The sequence below is a fragment of the Theropithecus gelada genome, unplaced genomic scaffold (assembly GCF_003255815.1).
Source record: "Theropithecus gelada isolate Dixy unplaced genomic scaffold, Tgel_1.0 HiC_scaffold_15884, whole genome shotgun sequence".
NCBI lineage: Eukaryota > Metazoa > Chordata > Mammalia > Primates > Cercopithecidae > Theropithecus > Theropithecus gelada.
This window is the reverse complement of record NW_020257641.1, coordinates 2,151,553-2,163,676: the sequence shown is the minus strand read 5'-3', so window position 1 is coordinate 2,163,676 and position 12,124 is coordinate 2,151,553. Positions and strand designations below refer to the sequence as shown.

General features: G+C 39.0%; 1 protein-coding gene across 2 annotated transcripts in view; it reads left to right on the top strand.

The window, feature by feature from the left end:
- The window catches only part of LOC112617153 (UPF0538 protein C2orf76 homolog), a 57,605-nt gene that overhangs the window by 20,195 nt on the left and 25,286 nt on the right, over nt 1–12,124 (top strand). The window lies entirely within an intron of this gene.

Genomic DNA, 12,124 nt, shown 5'->3' with positions numbered 1-12,124 from the left:
GTGCTAGTTTATTGTTTCAAACTAAAAGTATGCATGAAGTTAGTCTTCATTCTGTTATGTTCTCAATGGGTTTCTCTTCTCTGTTTTTAATTATTGAAGTTTCTAATCATCGACCTTTGAGAAAACATCTAAAATAAGGTTTTATTATTTTAATTGAAGTGTTATTTATATATGGTGCAATCTGCAGATTTCTTGTATAGTTCCATTGGTTTTGACAAATAATATTGCTGTATGTCCAATGTAATTTTTTTTTTACTTTGACGTGATTTCAGAGTCATAGACAAGTTGCAGGAACAGGACAAAGAATTCCTGGATGCTCTTCACACAGATTCCCTGTGTGAACATTTTGTTATGTTTGTTTTATTCCTGTGGAGGCCAGAGCAACTCCATCTTGGATGCTGATCTGCCATATTGACTTCTCATTAGCCCCAGTTTCGAGATGCCTCTAAGATTTCCAGGTTATCTACTGTTCCTTGTGTAAGAACAGGTACTTACTATAAATCCTGACCTTAGGTCAAACAACCTTGATGTTACTGTGCTTTGCTTGCCCTGCACATCCCTTTAGATCACCCTTTCCTATGGTATAAGCCCTGGGTCTGGGGGATAATGGTGTGTGGATCCATTGTCCTGTCCTGCCGAAGCCTGAGACACAGACATGGCTTCTGTTTGTAAGTTCCTATTCAATATGTCTTTCTAAGAAACTGAATGTGTCAGCCTCTTTCTTCAGCCCCTCAGCTTCCTCGGACTTTCTGGGGTAGGTTCACATAGACCTGCTCACCTTGAAACAATTCTCCTCACTCCCTCCCCTCTCTCCTCTTCCCCGTTCTCTTTCATTCTCCTCACTCCCTCCCCTCTCTCCCCCGTTCTCTCTCATTCTCCTCACTCCCTCCCCTGTCTCCTCTCCCCCGTTCTCTCTCATTCTCCTCACTCCCTCCCCTCTCTCCTCTTCCCCTTTCTCTCTCATTCTCCTCACTCCCTCAGATAAGGTAGCATCCTCAACAAAGAAGAGTAAAATTTTAGAGAAGTGACAAGACAAAGGAAATGAACTCTGAATCTCTCAGGGTGACAACCTGTGGGAAGGTGAATAACCAATAGATAGTAAAGCTCGTTAATGTGGATTCTGTTGTGCCATCTCTAGACTGATAAGGGTCTAAAGTTGTCTTCAGTGGCTAACCTTTATTTTCCCTGGTAGAGAGGTGGGCAGGATACCTTTTGTCTTTGTAAATCTATTATATGTCCTGATGTTAGGCAAACAGAGGGAGGGCTGAGAGCTTTCCTGCATCTGCTGCTGCTTAATTGCCCTTAGCTAAAAAAAAAATCCTTAGCTAAAGAGGCGTATTTTGAGGGCCACTTCCTGGTCTCTGACAGTGTCTTGCTTTTGAGAGGTCGTTATCCAAAGCATAGTCAGAGTTTGAAATAGAAACAAATCCCTACTTTTTATTTATAATCTTTATGTGTATTATGGGTTGTGGTGTTTCTTAATGTTGATATAGCAAGTGCTGTGATGTTCTTTGTACAGTGCAGACTAGGTTCTTGAAGTCCTTGAGAATAAGATGTGTTTTCAAGCTGCTGCAGTGGCAGGGGAAGATGTCTCTGTCCCAGGGTCATGGTGTTCTTTTCTTCCCAGGTACCACGATGCCTTCCCCAGCAGAGCAGTGGTACTGGTCACAGTGAGATGCGCAGACCCGCCTCCTCACACCTTTCATCTGCAGTGGGAATAACAGCCACTGCTTGTTTCAGTTGTGCACTTAAGGAAATGTGTTCCACTGAGTAAAAGGTGAACTTTGGGGGTACAGGCTTTTTTGCGTTGTGGGCTCAGTGTCCAAGCCTTTGTCATCTGATTTGAGGTACTATGGAACTCTGAAAGGTTGATGGGCCACATTTTTGCCTTTTATGAATTGTGTACATAACGAAGACCAAATAGTTTGATAGTGAGGGATTTTTGAAATGTGTAATAATAATAATGATAGCAAACATTACTATGTATCAGGTACTATATTAAGAATTTTACCTAGGTTATCTCATTTCATCCTCACAGCATCCCTCTAAAGTTGGAACCATTTTACAGGTGAAGAAACTAAGGAACAGAGGGTTTAAGAAGCTTGCTTGGCCACCTGCAGTGGCTCATGTCTGTAATCCCAGCAATTTGTGAGGCCAAGGCAGGAGGATCACTTGGGCCCAGGAGCTTGAGGCCAGCCGGGGCCATATAGCAAGACCCTGTCTCTCCAAAAATCAAAAACAAAAAAAACAAAACAAAAACTAGCTGGGCATGGGGGCATACATCTGTAGTGCCAGCACTCAGGAGACTGAGGTGGGAAGATCGCTTGAGCCCAGGAAGTTTAGGCTGCAGTGAGCTTTGATTGCACTACTGCACTCTAGTCTGGGCCACAGAGCAAGATTATGCCTCAAAATAAATAAATAAATAAATAAAACTTTCCTGATGTTGCATGGGTAGTAAAAGGCAAAGCTGCAAATCAACCCAGGCATACTAACTATCAAACATGTACTCTTACTAAACTCTGCACTAAATTGCTTCTTTATTCTTCTCTACTGCCTCACTTGCTTGAGTGGGATCTCTGAAATAAATGGATGGACTCTGTGTCAAAAGGGTCTTTGAATTTAGTTCATCTTGCTCTAGTATTTTGAATGCTGAGTGCTAGCGAGATTGTTTGGCAGTGGCATAGGGAATTTTGTACAGTTACAGAAATGGTCATTGTGAAGAAAGATCTCTTGGAGTTATTTTACATACTTTATTGCCTCCCTTTCTTTTTAAATTAAATTTTATTTTTCGATCCTCCTCCCTCCCCAAGGCTTTCTAAATGTTCTTTTCTTTTGTAGTCACATTTTGCCATCCACAGGTTAACCTAGTTACCTGCCATCATTCTTTGTATTTTCTCCTCAGCCAAAAAGTTTTGGTTAAATTTTATTCATTCCCCATTGAGAATCACGGGCCTAGAGCATCAGGTCATCAAAACCTTAAGTCGTGTAAATACAATAAATATAAATGTATATATTTACATATAAATATAATAAACCTATTGCTGATGTATGAGAACTTTATTTATTTATTTAATATAGAGACATAGTCTCGCTCTGTTGCCCAGACTGGAGTGCAGTGGTGTGGTCTCGGCTAACAACCTCTGCCTCCTAAGTTGAAGCGATTCTCCTGCCTCAGCCTCCTGAGTAGCTGGGATTACAGGTGTGTGCCGCTATGCCTGGCTAATTTTGAATTTTTAGTAGAGATGGGGTTTCACCATGTTGGCAGACTGGTCTCAAACTTCTGATCTCAAGTGATCCGTCTGCCTCAGCCTCCCAAAGTACTGGGATTACAGGCATGAGCCACCACACCCGGGGCCTGGGAAATGGATATTAACCAGATACTATGATCATAGAGGTATCATAATATATTACCATCTATGGATGACTGTATTTTTTAGGTTCAGAATACTGGACAAACCAATTATCTAGATAACATAAAATTATTTTAATTATTCTTAATTTGCAAGCATTTCGATTCTTACTAATACTTCAGATCTGGTTTCCAAATGTAAAGTCATCCCAACTATGAAAAAGAACACTGTGGAAGCTCTGTCCAACCTTCCAGTTCAGTCTGATGTTTTTCTCATGGTTAGACTGGGCTTATGGGGTTTTGAGAGGAAGGTCACAGAGGCACAGAGTGATTTTATCGGATCGTATCAGAGGTGTACGCTTTCCACATGATTTAGGATTATTGATGTTGACCTTGATTAAGTGGCAGAAGTCATGTCAAGTTGCTCCACTGTAAAGTTACTCTTCTTTTCCTTTCCTTTTCAAATTATACTTTTCAGAAGGAATTCATACCCACAGTTAAACACTCGGGGGTTATGCTCCCCTTCCTTTAGAATAAAATATGTACAAAAATCCTTTGGAGTTCTGTGTGGCAGACTTGACTTTGTTGCTCAGATTATGCTAGCTTTGGGAGCTCTTTCAGTTGCTTCCTGTGCTCCTCTGACACACGCCCTCAGTGTGCATGGGTGCACGTGTTCAGTACTTTTTCTTTCTGGTACTATAGGATGCTCCAGACTTGTCTTGTACATGTCCTGTTCCTAGAATCAGCTTTATTTCCAAAGAGTCTCGGTTCTTTTTTGGTAGAAAATGGTGTTAGAAACCAGGATCTAGGTAGTAGATGTGTTCATTGCTACTAGAGTGTTATTTCTTTCTTTCTTTTTTCTATGGTAGATATCTAAAGACCAAGGAGTGTCATTTTAAACTGTCTCAGCTGATCAGGCAAAGAAACATATGTGTCTATATTAACCTCTGCATATGTACATATGTATAAATATTTTTATATGTAACGATCTATATGTAAATATGTTAAACATGAATTCTTACTGATCTTTCCATCTCTGATCCATTACCCTATGGTTCATTCTAGCTTCCTCTCCTTGCTTATCTGTTAATTCCCACACCAACAGTGAGAAACTTGGTCCCACCATCTGCTATCCATTTATTTAATTGTTTAATTCTAGCATACAGGTATAGCAGTGTATCCCCATGGGAAGCACTTGATGTCAGTTAGATACAGTCCTTTTGTGTCCTTTCGCCATAAGCACTGTAGTCTTACAAAATCTGTTCATTGCCAGAGTTATTTAGGTCAGCACTTTTTTTTCTACTCCCTTCAGTAAGGTTGTTGTAGCTTTTGTAGTACAGATAGATTAGATTCTCTTGTCACCTGCATTCTTTCCTGGGATCCCCTGACTTCTGAAATAATTTTTTTAAAAATTTTTTTTGAGAAAGGGTCTCACTCCAGTTGCCCAGGCTGGAGTGCAGTGGCATCATCTCGGCTCGCTGCAGCCTCAACCTCTTGGGCTCAGGTGATTGTCCCACCATAGCCTCCTAGCAACTAGGACTACTGATGCATGCCACCATGCCTGGCCAATTTTTATTTTTATTTATTTATTTTATTTTATTTTTTATTTTTACTAGAGACGGGGTTTTACCATGTAGCCCAGGCTGGTCTCAAAACTCCTGGACTCAGGCAGTCTGCCCGCCTCAGCCTCCCAAAGTGCTGGCATTATAGGTATGAGTTGCTGCGCCCGACCTTTTTTTTTTTTTTTTTTTTTTAACTTTGCATACATTGAGGTTCACTCTTTGTGCTACAAAGTTCTTTGGGTTTTTGACAAAAGGGTAATGTCGTGCAGCACCGTTACAGTGCCGTACAGAATAGTTTCACTGCCTAAAATATCCGCTGTGCTTCACTTCGTTATCCTCTCCCTCCCCATGCCGTACCCTTGGCAACTACTGATTTTTTTCTTATCTCTGTATATTTTCCAGAATGTCACTGAATTGGAATCATACAGTATGTAGACTTTTCAGAATGGCTTCTTTTACTTAGAAATATACATTGAAGGGGTCAGGCACAGTGGCTCATGCCTGTAATACCAACACTTTGGAAGGTGGAGGTAGGAGGATCACTTGAGCCTGGGAATTTGAGACCAGACTGGACAGCACAGTATGACCCCATCTGTATTTAAAAAAAAAAAAAAGAAACATGCATTGAACATGCATTGAAGGGTCCTTCATGTCTTTTTGTGACAAGTCATGTCTTTCTAATCTCCATTAATCTGGAACAGTCCCCCACCGTCTTTCGTTTTTGATTATATTAATTTTTAAAGAAAAATTTAGGCCAGTGTCTTATAGAATGTTACATAATTTGCATTTGTCTAGATTGTTTTCTCATGATTAGATTCAGGTTAAGCAGTTATGGCAAGAATACCGTGTAGGTCAGGGGTTAACAAACTACAGTCTGTGGACCATATATGTACCACTTTTGTGCTTTAGTGGTAGAGTTGAATGGTTGTGACAGACACTGTCAAAGAGATGGAGACTCGCCCACAAAGCCTGAAATGCTGACTCGCTGGCCTTCCAAAATAGTTTGCTGGCCTTGATGTAGGTGATTCTTCCTTGTATCACATCAGGGAACACTGAATGTCAGTTTATCCCTTCATTGGTGATGCAGATTTAAATCCTTTGGCTAAAGGTGCCATCCACCAGATTTTCCTGGTGTAAAGGTATCTTTCTGATTTATAAGTAGTCTATGGAGTGATAAACGATGAGACCGTTTACGTATCTTGTTTCTAATGGTTTTAGCATTTATTGATGATCCTTATCTGAATCATTGGTGGTTGAAAAACTGTGATTTTTCCAATTCTGTGATTCTCTCTACATGTATTATCTGGCACTCTTCTGTAAAGAAACACTCCCTTGAAGCCTCTCTTTTTTCGAAAGGAATGCAATAATTTGACTGCAGCACAGTCGTAACGTATTATTGCCTTATCACGTGAGGCAGTTCCTTCAACATATTGTTAAGGCAATGCTTTCTTGTTTTTACTACTCTACTACAGGATGTACTGCAGATTCTTTAAGTAATTAACTCTATAATTTTAATACACAAAATCATACATGGCCTGGCATGGTGGCTTACACCGTAATCCCAGCACTTTGAGGGGCCAAAGCGGGAGGATGGCTTGAGCGCAGGAGTTTGAGACCAGTCTGAGTAACAGAGCAAGACCCTCATCTGTACTAAAAATTTAAAAACGTTGGCCTGGCCTGGTGGTGCCTGCCTGTAGCCGAGCTATTTGAGAGGCTGAGATGGGAGGATTGCTTCAGCCCGGGTGGTCGAGGCTGCAGTGAGCCATGATTGTGCCACTGCACTCCAGCCTGGGCAACAGAGAAAGACCCTGCTCAAACAAAACAAAACAAAACTATTTTTATCATCTCCGGCTATTAATCTTTGGAATGAGAGTATAACAACAGAGCGGGTATGCTAACCTAGGGATGGCAGGTGGCTTCTTCTAGGAAGGCAGTAATAGTGGGACTGGGGAAAGATAGAAAGGTTTCAGCTGTTTCCAGATTGTTCTACTTAGTTAAAAAAAATAGTAAAGGATCTATAGTAATATGACTACATGTTAACATTTGTAAAATCTGGTTGGTGGGTTAAATGAATTTTTTTGTTCTACTCTGTGCTTTTCTATAATTTAGATTATTTTATAATTAAAGTAAAAAGCATCTTAATATAGCTTAACCTTGGAATCTTACTATCATATCTGATAAAGATACCTTATCAGGTTTGAATGTTGGTGCATAGTTTTGATTACTAGGTGTTTGGTATTCTTTGTCCATATAGATTAGTCATTGGTTTAGTTTTATTTTTTTTCCTTTAGGTGTTTATGCTTTCTCAAAGGTCTTCTAATGTAGATCTAGCATCCAATAAGTTACAGATTGTACCACTTCTATTTTTAGAGCCTTTAAAACTGTAAGGCAAAGAATTATTTTATTGCCTATTGATATTTCAGTGGTTTTCTAGACTTTATTGATTTTTGTATTGAAATGTGTGTTTTAACATTTCAGACTCCCCTGGGGCATCCTAATTTTCAGTAGTATATTTGTTAAGTTGCCTAAATTTTTCCACTGATTTTTTTTTATGGAGACTTAATGGTGTGAGAAAAGTTACTGGTTACCTTCTCGTGACCTTCCTTTCTATTAATGAAATATTAAATTAGTTTTTGCAACATTCAGAAGTCTTAAGTTCAAAGGTGGGAAAACATAAAATGAAAGAATAACTCAGTGCAAAGTGGGAAATAATTTTCAGAATATAATAGATATGTCATAGACTTTTGCTTTCAGCCAAGATGGAGTGGGACCAGGGGACCAGGCTTGCTCTTCTATATTAAACAACTAAAAAAACTATATATAATATATAAAACAATCATTTCCCTGGGATCGGGGAAACAGGCAAGGTGACCCCTATGATTGCGCCACTTTCCAGGCCACAGGGCGGAGAGAGGGAATTCAGCCAAAGCTGGTGGGTTCCATGAGTTTAGGAGTCAGAGCTGGCAGTCTGGAGTGGAGCCTGGAGAGTTCACAGGGCAGAGTACAGGAACATAGAGAGCTGTACAGAGAGATGGGGAGCTCTGAAGATTTGCAGAGGAACTTTGAAGATGTGCAGAGTGTGAGTCTTCAGTTGTGTATGGATCAGTGCAAGCAAGTAAAGAAACCACTGGAAACCTGGGAAAGAACCACTTAAAAGTAGTAGAATGAGAAATGCTCGGAGCGCCTACAGGGCTGGGAATAGATTTTATTCCACCTGTTGGAGCGGAAACCTTGTTATTCACAGGCTGTCGGGCAGAGTATCCAGAAGGGTGTTGCTGCAGTAGTAGAGCAAAATTAGCTGTAGACTGAATTCTGCCCTGGTCCCACCTAACAAAGTTCAGAAGCACAACGTGAAAGGATCACATTGTTTCCAAGTAATTTAACTGTGTCCCAGAAGAAAGCTCAAGAAAGCTTACAGGAATACAGAAATATCTAGCACCCAACAAGATAAAATTTACAGTGTCTAGCATCAAATCAGAACTTACCAGGCATGCAAAGAAGCAAAAAATATGATCCATAATGAACAGAAAAAAAAAAAAAAAATCAGTGGAAACCAACCCAGAAATATTGCAGGTGATAAAATTAGTCAGCAAAGATGACAGAGATAATTATAACCATATTGCAACTGTTCAAGAAGCTAGAGGAAAGATTGAGCATGTTGGCAATGGAAGATATTTAAAAATACCTGAATTGAAAATAGTGTCTGAGATGGGTATACACTGGACAGGATTAGCCTGCAGATTAGATGCTGCAGGAGAAAAGGTTAGTCAACTTGAAAACTTAGCAATAAAACAATCTAAGATGAAACACAGAAAAAGACTGGAAAAAATAAAGCAGTGGGGAGGTATGGGACAACTTCTGGTAGCCAAATATACGTGTAATTGGAGATGGTGAAGGAGAGGGGGATGGGGGACAGACGATATATTTGAAGAAATAATGGTTGAAAATTTTACAAATATGATAAAAACTAGAGACTCACAATTCCAAGCAGTTCAACAAATCCCAACCAAAAGAAACATGAAGAAAGCCACACCAATGTATACCATAGTCTAACTGCTTAACTGGTGATAAAGAAAAAAAATCTTAAAAGCAGCAAGAGAAAAAAGAACACATTACATAAAAAGGAACAAAGATGAAATTGACAGCTGACTTCTCATCAGAATCAATGCGTGCCAGAGAGAAGATACTGGATTAACTTTTTTTTTTTGTTTGAGATGGAGTCTTGCTCTGTCGCCCAGGCTGAAGTGCAGTGGCACGATCTTGGCTCACTACAACCTCTGCCTCCCAGGTTCAAGCGATTCTCTTGCCTCAGCTGCCCAAGTAGCTGGGACTACAGGCATGTGCCACCATGCTCAGCTAATTCTTTTCGTATTTTTAGTAGAGATGGGGTTTCATCATGCTGGCCAGGCTGGTCTCGAACTCCTGACCTCAAGTGATCCACCTGCCTCAGCCTCCCAAAGTGCTGAGATTACAGATGTGAGCCACCACGCCCGGCCTGGAGTAACTTCTTTAAGGCAGTTAAGGAATGAAGCCAACATGAAGATGTTTTCAGATATACCAAAGCTGAAAGAGTTCATCACCTGGAGATCTGCACTGTAAGAAATGTTAGAAGGCCTTCTTCAGACATAAGGAAAATGATACCAGATATAAATCTGGATGCGCACAGACAAATAGTACTGGAAGTGGTAAATACAATAAATATAAAATATTTTTTCTTATTTTAAAAAAATTTAAAAAATATATTTGACCATTTATAGAAACACAACCACAATGTATTATGGGTTTTGTGGGAAATTTATGACAGCAGTAGCACGAAGGCCAGCAGAGGAGAAATGGAAAAATCTTTTGCTGTTACAAAGTGCTATAGTATCATTTGGAGGTACAGTGATAAAGATGTTTACTGTAAACCTCAAAGCACCTCCTGCCTCCCAACCCCATAATCTAAGGGTTACAGCTAATGAGCTAACAAAAGAGATAAAATGGAATCGTAAAAGATTGTCAAATAGACAATCCAAAAAAAGAGAGAAAAAGAGGAAATAGAGAACAAATGGACAAATTTAAAGGAATAGCAAGATTTTAACCATATCAATAATCACACTGAAAGTAAGTGGTCTAAATACCCCAATTAAAAGACAGACATGTAATGGGAAGTCCCAATTATATGTTGCCTACAAGCAGTGTACTTTAAAGATAAAAATCAAGTTAGAATAGAAGGATAAGAAAGTTACACCATGCTGATATGAATCCAAAGAAAGGTGGAGGGACTATATTAGTATCAGATGAAGTAGATTTTAGAGCAAAATATTACTAGGGATAAAACTATCGCTTCATAATGATAAAGGCATCAATTGAGAGGACATAACGATGTACCTAACAACTGAATTTCAAAATAAATGAAGTAAAAACTCATACAACTGCAGGAAGAAATAGATGAATGGAACAAATAGAAAATCAGTAAGGATCCGGAGAACTGAAAAACACTAGCAACCCAGTTAACTGAATTGACATTTATAGAATCTTGCTTTCAGCAATAATGGAATTTACACATTTCTTTCAAATGCACATGGAGTGTTTATGAATAGTCCAGACTTCATGCTGTAAAACAAATCTTAATAGATTTTAAAGGATTCAAATTAGACAGTGTCTGTTTTCTGTCCATAATGAAATTAGATTAGAAATCAGTAACAGAAAGATCTCTGGAAAAATCTCCAAATATTTGGAAACCAAATAACACACTTCTAAATAGCCTAAGGGTCAAAGCAGAGATCAAAAGGGAAAGTATTTTGAACTGAATGGAAATGAATATACAACTTTTCAAATTTTGTGGGATGCATGTAAAAAATAGTATTTAAAAGAAAGTCTATAGTACTAAAACACTTAAATATTAAAAAAGGTTTCAAATCAATGATTTCAGTCTCTATGTTAAGAAACTAGAAACAGAAAAGCAAATGAAACCTAAAATAATCAGAATAAAAGAAATAATAATGACTGCAGCAGAAAATAGAAAAACCATAGAGAAAATCAATGACAGTTGTCAAAGTTGGTTCTTTGAGATCAGTAAAATTGAGGAAGCTCTAGCCAGACTGATCAGGAAATAGAGAAGATACAAGTTACCAGTATCAGGAGTGAGAGTTGTCATATCACTACAGACTTTCTACAGATATGAAAAGAATAAGGGAATATTCTTAACAGTTTAATGCTAATAAATACATTATCCTAGATAAAGTAGACAAATTGCTTGAAAGAGCCAAACTATCAAAGCTGACTAAAAAAGAAACAGCCAGAACAACTCTGTATTTTAAAAGGAATTATGGTTAAAAAACACTTTCACAAAGAAAACTCCAGGCCCAGATGGCTTCACTGGTACATTCTACCATATTTTTAAGGAAGAAATAATCTCAGTTCTGCAGAGATTCTTCCAGAAGAAGGATGGGAGCCAGGCACAATAGTTCTTCCCTATAATCCCAGCTGTTTAGGAGGCTGAGGCAGGAGGTTCTCTTGAGGCCAGAAGTTTGAGAACAACCTGAGCAACATAGTGAGATGCCGTCTCTTAAGAAAAAAGAAAAGGAGGGGGGAATATTTTTCAGCTCATTCTCTGAGGTCATCCTTACCCTGATACCAAACCAGAGAAAGTTGTTGGAAGAAAATAAAGCTACCAGCCAATATCCGTCATGAATGGAGATGTAAAAATTCTTGCCCAAACTTTAGTAAATCAAATCCAAAAATATTAAAAAGGATAATACATTATGACTGTCGGTTCTGCAAGCCACACACAAAGCCTAGTGCTGGCATGTGCTTCTGGTGAAGGCCTCAGGAAGCTTACTACCATGGCGGAAGGCAAAGGGAAGTCAACATGCCACATAGCATGTCACATGAGAGAGGAAGCAAGAGAGAGAGAGAGGGAGAAGATGTCAGGCTCTTTTTAACAACCGGATCTCATGTGAACGAAGGAACTCGTAATAGAGGAGGAACTCACCCATTACAGCATGGAGAGCACCAACCCATTTGTGAAGGATCTGCCCCTGTGACCAAAACACCTCTCACTAGGCCCATCGCCAACATTGGAGGTTACATGTCAATATGAGATTTGGAGGGGACAAAACATCCAGATTGTATCAATGACCATGTAGGGTTATCCTAAGAATGCAATGCTGGTTCCACCAAAAAAAAAAAAAAAAAAAAAAAAAAAAAAAAAAAAAATTTTAAATTTTAT